The sequence below is a fragment of the Lactuca serriola genome, chromosome 3 (assembly GCF_051521515.1).
Source record: "Lactuca serriola cultivar US96UC23 chromosome 3, Lser_US96UC23_V15, whole genome shotgun sequence".
NCBI lineage: Eukaryota > Viridiplantae > Streptophyta > Magnoliopsida > Asterales > Asteraceae > Lactuca > Lactuca serriola.
Window position 1 is genome coordinate 40,758,498 of NC_136410.1, and position 12,404 is coordinate 40,770,901.

The window sequence follows — 12,404 nt, forward strand, 5'->3', positions numbered from 1 at the left end:
AACCATGTCTGGCTAATACCCTAGTTTTTAGTTCTGCAAAAAGACTAGTACTTTTCATGTGATTAGTTATCAGATTTGGTTTTCATTGTGTGCTTCTATCTAGATTTATTAGTTTTAAACTTAATGAATTTTTTATTTTGATTCTTGTTAGTCTGATCACTTAGCTAGGGTTCAATCATTCCAGTTAATCTGGTAATAGAATCTGTAACTGTTTTTGTCAACTAGTAATAAGTAACAAGTATCATATTGGTTATGTGTTAATGATTTAACTCTGATATAAACTAAAAAATCATATATTTACACTTCTGAGCTTATGAGAAGTATTGGGTATTGCTGAGAATTTTACACAAAACTTAATGTAACTTTTCAGATCTTAATTAAGAGCTTATTTAATTAGACAGTAAAAAGTAAAGGTCAACTGAAGAGCTTGTTTTGGTTAATTTAACTAGGTAAAAGAGATTATACTAGAGCTTGTTAGTTTTTCTCAGTACCAACTTAGATAGAACACATTCCGGATAACCAGATCTGGGTTGATTGCATGATTAGGAAAGTCGCAGCATAACTGAAATCATTTTTATTACTAAGTTTTATTTAGTGTATTTTCACTGCAATTTTTTTAGTTTAGTTTTTAATCAAAATCACCTTCTGTTTCTTGACTAGAATGTGCCTTACGTAAAAAGGCATTGACATTTAGGTTGTGTCCCTGAGGATTCGACCATGCTTCCCTATGTTATATTATTAGTGCAACCAGCAGTGAAACTTTATTTGCTTAATACACCCGCGATAACATGTTAACATATATCTTGGTCAATTATAAGACCAAGGAGCAACAAGATAAGCACCTATGTCAGATTCTTGGAGTTCTGCAGGCAAAGAGGTTGTATGCCAAGTTCTCCAAGTGTGAGTTCTGGTTGTGCAAGGTTCGGTTTCTGGGGCACCTTGTCAACCAGAATGGTATGTTGGTTGACCCAGCTAAGATTGATGCGGTTATGAAATGGGAGGTTCTGAAGTCCCCATATGAGGTTTGGAGTTTCCTTGGTTGGGCTGGTTACTACAGGAGATTCATTAGGGATTTCTCCAAGATTATAGTCCCTCTCACTAGGTTGACAAGGAAGGACGTTACTTTTAGTTGGGGGCCTGAGCAGCAGGTGGCGTTTGAGATTCTTCAGCAAAATCTATGTGAGGCACTGGTACTTACCCACCCATATGGAGTCAAGGATTTTTAAGTCTACTATGACGCATCGATTATAGGTTTAGGTGTTGTACTGATGCATAGAGGGCATACGATCGCTGACACTTCGAAGTAGCTTAAGCCTCACGAGGAGAATTATCCTACAAACGATCTCGATCCGGGGGTTGTGGTTTTCATCCTCAAGATATGGTGTCATTATTTGTATGGGGGTCGGTGTACCATCTATACGAACCACAAGATTACGAGATATCTTATGGATCAGCCCAACCTCAATATGAGACAATGGAGATGGCTCAATGTGGTGAAATATTACAACTGCGAGATCTTATACCACCTCGGTAAGGCCAACGTGGGGGCCAATGCTCTGAGTCATAGGGTGGTTAGTGCCTCGATTCAAGATGTTTATTTAAATGTGACAGTAGTGAATCCAATCTTGGAGATGATTAGGTATGCACAGGCGGAAGCCATCAAGGAATAGAATCGAAAGAGTGAACGAGTGGTTGGTCATGTTTCAACTTTTTATATCGATAGTAGGGCCTGCTAACTCTCCATGGCAAGATTTGGGTGCCTTATTCAGGTGGAACCCGACAGACTTTGATGGACGAGGCACTCAAATCGAAAATTTTCTTTCATTCGGGTGCAAAGAAGATGTATCTTGACCTAAGACATAGCTACTGGTGGCTATGTATGAACAGAGATATAACATGGTTTGTGGAGCGGTGCTTGACCTTTCGGAAGGTCAAAGCCGAACATCATTGCCCTCACGACAAGTTGCAGCCTCTGGAGGTCCCATTGTGGAAATGGTAATAGATCACCATGGATTTCATCACAAAATTACCAAAGACGGCGAAAGTTGTTGATGTCATTTGGGTGATTGTGGATCATTTTACGAAGAGTACTCACTTTATGGCCATTCATGAGAGATCTTTTGCTAAAACGTTTGAGAGATCTATGTTCGAGAGCTGGTTGCTCGACACGGTGTACTGGATTCTATCATTTCGGACCAGGATGTCCATTTCACTTCCTGATTTTGGAAGTGATTCCATGAGGAGTTGGGTACCCGGTTGCATTTTAGTATTGCCTATCATCCATAGATGGATGGACAGAATGAGCGGACCATTCAAATGCTCGAGGATATGTTGAGATCTTGCATCATAGATTTTGGTGGGAGTTGGAACTCCTACCTTCTCTTGGTTAAGTTTTCATACAACAACAGTCATCATGACAACATTGGTATGCCCCCCTTCGAGCTTCTCTACGAGAGGAAATATCGAATCCCTATTTGTTGGGGAGAGGTTGGACAGAGATTGTCACACCCCCAAACCAAAATGGCAGAAACGTTCGGGGGTGGATGACGTCATATGTAGTATCACAACCATTGCATCATAGTAATCATAGTAAACACAACAATTACATTGAATATATATATATATATATATATATATATATATATATATATATATATATATATATATATATAAAGGTATTTACATCTATTTTGATTCTTATTCCTAAACATCAAAAATATAATCAAAAGAAAAAAACGTGACTCTATACACTCCGTCTTTTGATAACTCCAGAAGGTACCAGTCTACTGATTTCCTGAGAATACAAGCAGTTTTGAAAGAGTATCAGCATAAAGCTGGTGAGTTCATAAGTATGTTTTTGAGAGGAAAATCGATTAATGAATCAATAATTGTATTTGTATGCTTCCGAGAAAATCCATTATTTTCTAACTTATGTATTTTGTTACTGAATCTCATTGAATGTATTGTACATTGTTTGATTGAATAAGAACCTCTTTTTTTACAGGAAAAACTCTGATTATCACCAGTATGTATAGTAGGTTCGAAAAGCTCTGAAAATTGTAATATGTATACTAGTTCTATTACTTTATAATAAAACTAATTAAAATTATTACTATTCATACATTAATCGTATTTTCTTAGTACCAAATTTATGAGTTGTTATAACCATACTTGACCATTGAATTGCCTGAACGACGTTCTTTAGGCGTCGGAATCGAAATGACTTTGTCACTCAGGCCTGTCGGCCTAACTGTAGCTAACATTTATGGTGTGGGATTGTCAATCCCGTATAGATCTATACACAAACTCATGTTCCCCCTCCAAGAGACTCTGGTTATAATCTTAGGGTTTTTGCAAGTACTTAGGTAACTACGCGAAGAATGCTCACTCATAAAATGCTATACTAATGATTACATGTAAAGTAAAATGAATCCATTGAATTTAACTTGTTTTCTATATATTTCATAAACTACACATTTTAATAGTTTATATGTCTGGTTGCAGTGAATCTATAAATTGTACAATGATATGTTAATTGTTCCATAAACTATTCCTATTATAGTTTATAAGTTCGTTCGTGCATTTGATTCATGTTTTACATTGAAAGATCTGTGTTTATGATGAAAACCTCCCTTATGCTCAACATAGTACAAAAGGGATAAAGTATTTATAAAGGTATAAAAATTGTATAATTATATCAATTGCATCTGTGTTAAGTTTAATGAAATTCCTTTTTGTATAAGTTTCACAAAATCATGTATGTTTGGCTTGTATACCCCCTGAAAAGATTTAAAAATCATGAAAGCATAGGGGTACGAACTCACCACTTGTGGTGTTTTTAAGGTCCTAACTAGCATTTGTGGTGTTTTTAAGGTCCTAACTAGCATCAAGGAGGTGTTCTAGGTCCCATGCATAGTTTGAATAAGTTTAAGGTCAACAATGAGCATCAAAGAGGGTTTACGACCCTATGAGGTGTGTACGGCCATACAAGGGGTGTGCGGTCGTACACCCTTCATGTTCATGCTAAATTGGTCAATTTTAAGGTGAATCAAGCCTAGGATCAAAGGCTTAGCATGTCCAACTAGATGATAGGGGCTAAACTCTCACTTTGGACGGCCTTTAAGGTGTGTACGGCCAACCTTATGAAGGTGTACGGCCATACTCCCTTCAAGGGATGAAGAACATGATGAATCAAGGATTGAATCAAGAGGTCTTTCAAATATAACAAGCTAAAGGATGGAATACTTACGTTTTTGAAAGTCTTGATGAAAACTTGATGAAGGTAGATATATATATATATATATATATATATATATATATATATATATAGAGAGAGAGAGAGAGAGTGTGTGTGTGTGTGTAAAGTGATGAATGATGGCTAAGTACCCCTTATATAGGGGGAGTGTTCGACCATGAGGGGGGTGTACGGCCGTACACCCATGTGTACGACCATACACTCCTCTTGAAGGAGTGTTTGGCCCGAATGTTATGGTAAGACTTAGAATAACTCATCCCTGAACCCAAACCTTGATTGTACTAAACTTAGAAAACTTATGCTGACTCTAAATAATATAAAGAAATAGCTGAAATGAGTCTGACTTCGATTGATTTGAATGGCTTGAACAAAAGAGGAATTTCGGGTTGTCACAGAGATTCATGAGGAGCACGAAGATAGTGCTCAAGAAGAAGGAGCTCATACAGCAGGTCAAACAGAGATTATAAACAGCCTAGATCCAATAGAAGAGTTACGCCGACCGACGTCGATCCGAGTTGGAGTTCCAGGTCGGGGATATGGTGCTCCTAAAAGTGTCGCCTTGGAAATGCATTATATGATTCAAGAAACGGGGCAATTTGGGCCCCAAGTTTATCAGTCCATTCCGGGTAGTGGCTAGGGTGGTCAAGGTAGCCTACCAATTGGATTTATCAGATGAGCTTAGTCAGATTCAAATCACCTTCCATATTTCCTAGTTGCAAAAGTGTGTGACGGACAAGACATCAATGGCACATTTGGATGATATTCATGTTGAAGATCACCTGAATTATGTTGAGCGGACGATAGCAATTATTGACAGTAAGACGAAGACCTTCCGTAATGTAACATCCTGAAATTTAGGTATATCTCTTTAATCCTTCTTCTTTTCTAAGTTGTCAAAATTAGCCCAAACTAGAAAACGGTGACAAGTGGGTACGCTGGGCGTACTGAAGAGTACGTTGCGCGTACCCATGGGCGTGCCTTTGACGCAGACTCAACCCAGTACGTGGGGCGTACCAAAGTGTACTGGGCCCAGATTCAAAACCCTCAATGAAGCATGAGCACTATAAAAGGAACATTATGGCCTTCATCACAGCCACCATTTTCGGAGAGTGAAACCCTAAAAGAGCCAACCCTCGTTTTAGAGCTTGTGTGTGTGTGTGTGTGTGTTTGAGCTTGATAAAATGTTCTTGTGAGATTGTGAAGAGAAGAAGGGCCATTGTAGAAGCTAGAGTTGGAGTGCAAGCCTTGGATCTGAGCTTTACAGAGGTTGGAGCATCATTTGGAGGTAAAAAGCTCAAAGCTTTCTTAACCTTTTTGGATTTGTGCATTATGAACCATTTTTAGGGTTTTTGTCCCAAAGATGGAGACTTTATGAATAAATGGTCTCCATAAGCCTTGATCTGCCCCATTTCAGTATAAAATGTGTTGTAGATCCATAAAAATCCAATCTTGATCGTTAATATTGAGTCATGCATGAGATAAGGGCTTAATGAGGAAAGAGGATAAGAGTTTGGAGTGATTGGTGACCTTTATAGCCATGCAAAGGCTTAAAGGCTTCGACTTTATGGGTTAAAAGGCATTAGAAGGACTAGATCTAGAATATGAGCTTGTATCTTAATCGATTCAGACCAAAAACATTAAGAGCATGAAACTGAGACTTACATTGGGTGTAAATCTCAGAATGCGCCGTGTAGGGGTTGAGATCCCCGATTCTGGATAGCCGAGGTACGCCCCGCATACAGAGTTGGTACGCCCTACGTACTGCCCTCTGTTGACTTTCATTGACTTTTAGGGTTTGGTCAACAATTGGACAGTTGGACCATTGGAGGGGTAAAATGGTCTTTTCCCCTTCTGAGAGATTATAGGAAGGGATTAATCTAGCCTTTGAGAATCGTTGTTAATTAGCGGTAAATTACTTTATGTGATTAGGCGGACGCTAGATCAGTATTTCGAGTTCGAGACTTTCTGAGATTACCCGAGGTGAGTCTTCTCACTATACATTACCTAGAGTGGTATATATGTGCAGACTGGAGGTCTTATGTGTATGTGTATGTTTGAGATTTATGTGCATTGTGTTATATGTATGCTATGTGTTATATAGACCGGACCAGAGGGTCCAACGACTCATGAGGCCAGAGGGTCTTCGATCAGACCGGATCGGAGGGTCCAACGAGCTATGGGACTGGAGGGTCCCGCTGAGACATATTGACCGGAGGGTCATACCAAGTCATAGCCTCAAGTGGCTTATGTGTTGTATGTGGTATTTTGGGGAACTCACTAAGCATTTATGCTAACTGTGCTATGTGATATGTGTTTCAGGTACTAGCGAGGATCGCGGGAAGGCGCCGGCATGATTTATACACACTGACAGAGGATTCTGTATTCGAAATTTTGGGATATGTTTTACCGTGATAACATTTTATACACTTGAGTTTTGAGATGATTTATATGATATATGTTATGTTTGAAAAATGAAAAATTGTTTTAATTTTTCACGTCATTACAAGTTGGTATCAGAGCCTCGGTTTGAGGGATTTGGATGCACCTTCGGGCGTATCTAAACTCAAACTGAGGATTTGAGAAAATCTTTCATAAAAGAAACAATTTTTCTAAAAAGAGTAAAAGATTTTGAGAAAAGCAAAAAGGAGCAGTGTGTACGATCAGCCAGCGCCCGAACGGTGATTTCCCAAAATACCCTTACATTATGTGTTATGAGATATTATGTGATGTGCTATGCATGCTAGAGTAGGCTAGGTATTCATATTTAGGACTAGAGTGGCCTGATTTGTGATGCATTAGCCTAGGAGATTACTGCTACTATGAATTACTTCGAGAGTGAGTAGGTAGCAGCGAGGAGCTTATGAGTGGTCTACTGGAGGGTAGCCTGTGTTCATCGAGATATAGAGTACTTGTGATCTGGGATCCTAGGAGGAGGACTTGGGGTGAATACTAATGCGGTGTGGAAGGTAGTATAGGGCTCGTACTACTGGAAACACCGAATCAGTGAGCAGTCTAAGTAAGAATCCTTAGGGTACTAAGGAACAAGTAGGGTTGAGTATCGAGTGCGAATATACTCGAGCGAGTCTCTGATTTCTTTTGTGTTGTGCTTCAGAGACATCATGGTTGGGACACGCCACACACCAGAGGGCAGCGACGTTAGCGACGAGGAGATTCGTCGAATGATTGATGACGAGGTGGCCGCGGTGATCCGGGAGGCCATTCCGGAGATGTTTGGGTCTATCAAGACCATGCTGATTGAGACGTTTGATGAGAGATATGTTGTTGTTACTGAGGCGGCTGCTGCTGCAGCCACTGCAGTTGCCGCTGTTGCGAAGCCACAGGGGGTGACTCGTTGTTGTACCGAGAGTTTAACAACACGAAGCCACTAGAGTTTTATGGGACTCAGGATCTGATAGCCGCGATGAGGTGGATCTCTGAAATTGAGGGATGCTTCTACACATGTTCTTGTCTAGAGCATCTCAAGGTACGATTCGCGCTGAACCAGCTTTGCTTGGGAGCGAAGGACTGGTGAAAGTTTTGGGACGGCTAACTTCACTCCTACAGAGATGACAGTGGTGACCTAGGAGAGGTTCACCACCATGTTCCGAGATGCGTATGTTCCCCCTGTGGAGAGGGAACATCTAGCCCAGTAGTTCTTGTCCCTCAAGCAGGGGACGGAGTCCGTGACTATGATTACATGGATGTGTCATGAGAGGACATTGTTTTGCCTTGGGCACGTATCTACCGAGCAGGCACGTATGAGCCGATATCTGAGCATTCTGAGGAGAGACATTCGTGAGTTCGTGCCGAACTCGACATACCGGACATTTGTCGAGCTCCATGCAAATGCCCAGAAGAGGGAGAGTGAGTTAGGGACTCAGGCCAGGGAGGAGGCCAAGTCTCAGAGGAGGGATAGGTGGTCGACATAGTCTCAGCCGGCAGCCAAGCGGGCAAAGCCTACTGATTCGAGATCTGGAGGACCAAGGGTCCGCACTTTTGGGAAGTGCGACAAGAGCCATGAGGGAGTGTGCAGAGCGGGGGTGAGCTACAAGTGTGGAAAGGAGGGGCATTTCGCGATGGATTGCCCTAAGGGGTTTGCAGTTTGCTTCCACTGCAACCAGATTGGCCATCAGAAGGTCGAGTGCCCACAGCTACTTCAGGGATCAGCACAGGGATCTGCACCTACTACTACTAGAGCCATTGAGGCCATGGCAGCGAAGGCCGAGGCAACGAAGGCTCGCGGGAGAGCCTTTCAGTTGACAGCGGAGGAGGTCCGCACATCGCCCGATGTCGTGGCTGGTATGTATTCGTTTATTTACTTATACTGAGTTTGATATATTGTTCTTATATTGTGGTATGCATAGGTACTTTTCTTGCATGCATAGGTACTTTTCTTGCGAGTTCTGTACCTGCCTTAGTGTTATTTGAGTAGGGGCGCGAGTCGATCTTTCGTGTCATTAGCGTTTAACCAGCACATCAGTATCCGACGAGAGGCATTGAGTCGACCTCTGCGAGTTTCTATAGCTGACGAGCGAGCGGTTTTTGCTACTGATGTGATTCGAGGATGTTTACTCGAGATTTTTGGTATTGAGTTCCCGATAGATTTGGTACCGATTGTGATGGGGGATGTCTGTGTCATCGTGGGCATGGACTGGTTGAGCCGATTCATAGCTGTTATCGACTGCAAGCGTCAGTTGGTGACCATACGACACCCTAGTGAGGGGAATACTTATGGTGTATGGCGAGGGTACCCGATCTGGGTTAGCATTTTGCTCGACTGCCAGAGCAAGACAGAGTCTACAGCAGGGTTGTAGAGGGTTTGTAGCCTATGTGATGGATACACGAGTTTCCGCAAAGAGGCCGAGTTCTGTTGGTGAGGTTTCGATAGTGCGAGAGTTTCCGGATGTTTTTCCCGAGGAGTTGTTGGGTGTGTCTCCCGAGAGGCAGGTGGAGTTTCACATCGATTTGGTTCCGGGGGCGGTGCCTATTGCCAAGGCACCCTATCACCTTATGCCACCGGAGATGCATGAGTTATCCTCGCAGCTTCAGGAGCTATTGGGGAAGGGATTAATCTGACCGAGTAGTTCACCGTGAGGAGTGCCGATCCTTTTTTGTCAAGAAAAAGGATGGTTCACACCGGATGTGCATTGATTATCGGGAGTTGAACAAGTTGACGTTCAAGAACCGTTATCCACTATCAAGGATCGACGATTTGTTCGATCGGTTGCAGGGAGCTTCTTGGTTCTCCAAGATAGACTTGAGGTCTGGATATCACCAGATGAGGGTGCGGGATGAGGATATCCAGAAGACGACGTTTAGGACTCGTTATGGGCATTACGAGTTCGTGGTGATGCCTTTTGGGCTCACCAATGCACCAACAACGTTCATGGATCTCATGAACCGAGTGTGCAGGCCGATGTTGGATCGATCGATGATTGTGTTCATCGATGATATTCTAGTGTATTCGAGATCCAGAGAGCAACATGAGGAGCATCTGAGGGAAATTCTTGGAGTATTGAGATCGGAGAGGCTTCATGCCAAATTCTCCAAGTGTGATTTCTGGTTACGAGAGATCCAGTTCTTGAGACATCTCGTTAATCAGAATGGGATATTGGTCGATCCGGCCAAGATTGAGGTTGTTATGAGTTGGTAGGTGCCGAGATCCCCCACCGAGATCAGGAGTTTTCTAGGGTTGGCCGGCTATTATCGGAGATTTATCAGGGATTTCTTCAAGATTACCGTTCCCCTCACCAGATTGACCCGGAAGGGCGTGGCTTTTACTTGGGGTCCAGAGCAGCAGACCTCATCTGAGACGCTTCGCCAGAGATTATGCGAAGCCCCGGTGTTAGCCCTTCCAAAGGGAATGGAGGATTTTGTGGTTTACTGTGATGCGTCTATATTAGGGTTAGGTGCGGTGCTTATGCAGAGAGGGCACGTGATAGCATACGCATCGAGGTAGCTGAAGCCTCATAAGACGAGGTATCCCGCCCACGATTTGGAGTTGGGGGCAGTGGTGTTCACCCTCAAGTTATGGATTCGTTATTTGTATGGGGTTCGGTGTACCATATACACGGACCACAAGAGTTTGAAGTATCTAATGGATCAACCCAACCTAAACATGCGCCAGAGGAGATGGTTGGATGTGGTAAAGGATTATGACTGTGAGATCATGTACCATCCGGGCAAGGCTAACGTTGTAGCCGATGCCCTGAGCCTCAGGGCGAAGAGTGCCCCAATACAAGATATCTGTATGAGGATGACAGTGATAACTCCGGTATTGGATACCATCCGAGAGGCCCAGGCAGAGGCTGTGAGACTAGAGAACCGCAAGAGTGAGCGGGTGATTGGGCAGGTGTCCGATTTTGTTACCGATAGCCGAGGGCTTATGACCTTTCACGATCGGATTTGGGTGCCGTTTACGAGCGGGGCACGTAGCATACTGATGGAGGAGGTGCACAGATCGAGATTCTTGATCCATCCCGGGGCCACTAAGATGTATTTATACCTTAAGAGAGATTATTGGTGGCCCTGTATGAAGAGGGATGTTGTGTGGGTAGTAGAGAGGTGCTTGACCTGTCTCCGGGTTAAGGCCAAGCATCAACGTCCGCATGGCAAGTTGCAGCCACTAAAGGTTCCCCAGTGGAAGTGGGAATATATTTCTAAGGATTTTATCACCAAATTGTCGAGGATCACGAGGGGTGTTGACGCAATTTGGGTGATTGTGGATCGGCTGACGAAGAGCGCTCACTTCCTTGCTATCAGTAAGAGCTCTTCTGCAGAGAGACTGGCAGAGATATATGTGAGAGAGGTGGTGTCTCGGCATGGAGTTCCGATCTCGATTGTGTCAGACCAAGATGTACGTTTCACTTCCAGGTTCTGGAAGAAGTTTCATGAGGAGTTGGGTACGAGATTGCATTTCAGTACTGCTTATCACCCACAGACAGACGGTCAGAGTGAGCGGACGATATAGACACTTGAGGACATGCTTCGAGCATGTGTCATGGACATCGGTGGAAGTTGGGATACATACCTACCCTTGGCTGAGTTTTCTTACAACAACAGCCACCATTCGAGTATTGGTATGCCTCCCTTTGAGCTTTTATATGGGAGGAGGTGTTGTACCCCCATCTGTTGGGGAGAGGTAGGGAAACGAGTGATGGGTAGCACTGAGATAGTGCTTAAGACGACGGAGTAGATTCAGCAGGTCAAACAGAGGTTACTGATATCCCAGAGTCACCAGAAGAGTTATGCGGATAGGCGACGATCCGAGCTCGAGTTCCAGGTTGGAGACTTTGTACTCCTGAAGGTATCTCCTTGGAAAGGAGTGATCCGATTCAGGAAGAGGGGCAAATTGGGGCTTCGATACATTGGTCCTTTCAGGGTGACCTCTAGGGTAGGCAAGGTAGCATACCGTTTGGAGCTATCTGAGGAGTTGAGTCAGATTCATAACACCTTCCACGTATCCCAGTTGAGGAAGTGTATGGCCGATGAGGCGGCAGTTATACCATTGGAGGATATTCAGGTGGACGCGAGCATTAATTACATCGAGAGGCTGATCGCGATACTGGATAGGAAGATCAAGGTTCTAAGGAACAAGGATGTGCCTCTAGTTCAGGTCCAGTGGCAACATCGGAGAGGGTCCGAGCTGACTTGGGAGTCGGAGTCGGAGATGCGGGAGCAGCATCCGGAGTTATTTACGCCATGAGACTTTGAGGGTGAAGTATGATTCTAGTGGGGGAGAATTGTAACATACTGAAATTTAGGTATATCTCTTTAATCCTTCTTTTTTTCCAAGTTGTCAAAATTAGCCCAAACTAGAAAATGGTGACAAGTGGGTACGTTGGGCGTACTGAAGAGTACATTGCGTGTACCCATGGGCGTGCCTTTGACGTGGACTCAACCCAGTATGTGGGGCGTACCAAAGTGTATGCGGGGCGTATTGGGCCCAGATTCAAAATCTTAAATGAAGCATGAGCACTATAAAAGGAACATTATGGCCTCCATCCCAGCCACCATTTTCAGAGAGTGAAACCCTAAAAGAGCCAACAATCATTTTAGAGCTTGTGTGTGTGTGTGTTTGAGCTTGATAAAGTGTTCTTGTGAGATTGAGAAGAGAAGAAGGGCCATTGTAGAAGCTAGAGTTGGAGTG